The sequence below is a fragment of the Marmota flaviventris genome, chromosome 5 (genome assembly GCF_047511675.1).
Source record: "Marmota flaviventris isolate mMarFla1 chromosome 5, mMarFla1.hap1, whole genome shotgun sequence".
Lineage (NCBI taxonomy): Eukaryota > Metazoa > Chordata > Mammalia > Rodentia > Sciuridae > Marmota > Marmota flaviventris.
The window spans coordinates 127,631,124-127,632,968 of record NC_092502.1 but is presented as its reverse complement, the minus strand read 5'-3'; the positions used below and the strand labels follow the sequence as shown (position 1 = coordinate 127,632,968).

The 1,845-nt window shown below is 42.0% G+C and overlaps 1 non-coding gene across 1 annotated transcript; it reads right to left on the bottom strand.

Moving 5' to 3' along the window:
* Nucleotides 1-897: 897 nt before the first annotated feature.
* LOC114107111 (small nucleolar RNA SNORA43) lies at nucleotides 898-1,027 on the bottom strand. Its single transcript, XR_003585288.1, has one exon. It is a non-coding gene; the product is annotated as a small nucleolar RNA SNORA43 (small nucleolar RNA).
* Nucleotides 1,028-1,845: the final 818 nt, after the last annotated feature.

The following is a 1,845-nucleotide window of genomic DNA, read 5'->3' as shown; positions in this document are numbered from 1 at the left end:
ATGCAGTACAGGACACCCACATTTAAATTTTGAAAGACAGATTGTATCCATTTTTTAAGTTTTTTTTTAAGCAAACCTTTTAATGTACTTTAACACCTTTTGCTTAAAACTTCAGCTTTCTAGTTGAATTAATGAAACTTTGGCCATAAATCCTAATGTCCTTACTGCTAATACTTGAACCTCGCCCTATATGCAAAGGTAACTCTTTTTCTTGAACCTCTAGCAAAGAAAGGTGGTCCCATCAAGTCACAACAAAGATGGAGGTGGGTAGATGGCACTTTGTGAGGCACGGGGGGCAGAGCTGAGCCACATCTTGGGCCCCATCCATCTTGGCCTCTCTGGAACAAGTTCCCAGGCCAGCCTGGAACTGTGATCCTCTTGCCTCAGGCTCCTGCTCCTTGCTGCACATCCCAAGAGTCCTCACAACAGGGGCTCACATCCACTGAGCCTTCCCACCCTGACAGGACATAGAAAGTTTTCACCAGCATCATGGTTTCTAGTCCTTCCCCGACAGACCTTCTTCCAGGAAGGAAACCAGGGAATGAGATCCTTCCCTGCTTCATCCCACTGTACCAAAAGCCTACCACATTGTTATGCTACACAGATTCCCTTAATCTTCATACCCAGCCCCATTTTACAGATGAAGAAACTAAAAAATCAAAATTCAAGGGTTAGGGATGTAGCTCAGTGATAAAGCCCAGGCCTAGCATACAAAGTCCTACGGTCAACCCCCAGCACTACAAAAAGCTAAGTTTATCATCTTGTTCAGGGTTCCCAGCAACAACCCAACCTGTGTATAGTAACTGCTGCCAGGGCCTATATTGCCACCCATTGGGAGCAAACCAGATGGTTATTTCCAAAGCAAACAACCCACGGGCACTTCACTGTGGTTCTAAGAAATGTCAGGCTATAAACCATTCTTAATGCTCATTGGTTTCTGAACACAGAGCATAGAAACAGCCACTTGCTCTTTGCCCAGATGTCACAGATACAGCGGAATCAGCTTAGTTTTAAAACTTACCACAATGCTCAGTTTCATTTTACTCTTACATCATCTTGTGACTTCCCCCACATCTCAGTGGAAATGATTCTCATAAGTTTGTTCTCGTGGATTTAGAGAATTCATGGAAAAGATAGCAAATTCATTTTCAAAAAAGGAAGTTTACGTATTTCTTTGTGCCGCAATAAGAAACACTGAGACTGAGTCATTTATGAACAGTAGAAATTTCTTTCTTTCTGTTCCTGATAGAGCCTGGGAAGTCCAAGATCAAGGCACTGGTAGATTTGTGTCTGAGGGCCCACTTGCTTCCATGGGGTGCTGTGTCCTTTAGAGCAGATGAGCACTGTGTCCTCAGGTAGAAGAAAGGACAGAGGAGGGAGTCTGCTCTCTGCAGTCTCTTTTAAAGAGCATTGATGCCATTCAGAGGTCAAAACTCCTCTTGGCCTACTGACCTCTGAGGGCACCACCTCTCACACTATTTATTGTCTTGGGAGATTAAGTTCCAACACATGTCTTTGTAGGGACACATACAGTCAAACCTTAGCATTTACCACTTCTTCTTTCCTCTTTTTTCACAATAGAGATCTTCCTTATAGTACTGCTGAATGCATCTTAGAAATATGTACAATGTTTAGATATAGATTTTTACCCCCTTCACTAGACTCAAAGAAAATGGGAAAATAGATCCTTAGCTAGAAAAAAACTGGGATTGGGGGGTGGCTACTCTTAGAACTGAGAAATCAAAACAAAATAAATCATTGACCTTCTGCCTGTTTTTAAGTTATGTGTTAAAAGTAAACTTTAAATTAAACTTGTTTGACCTCTTTTGTCTCTTTTTTTGGTTT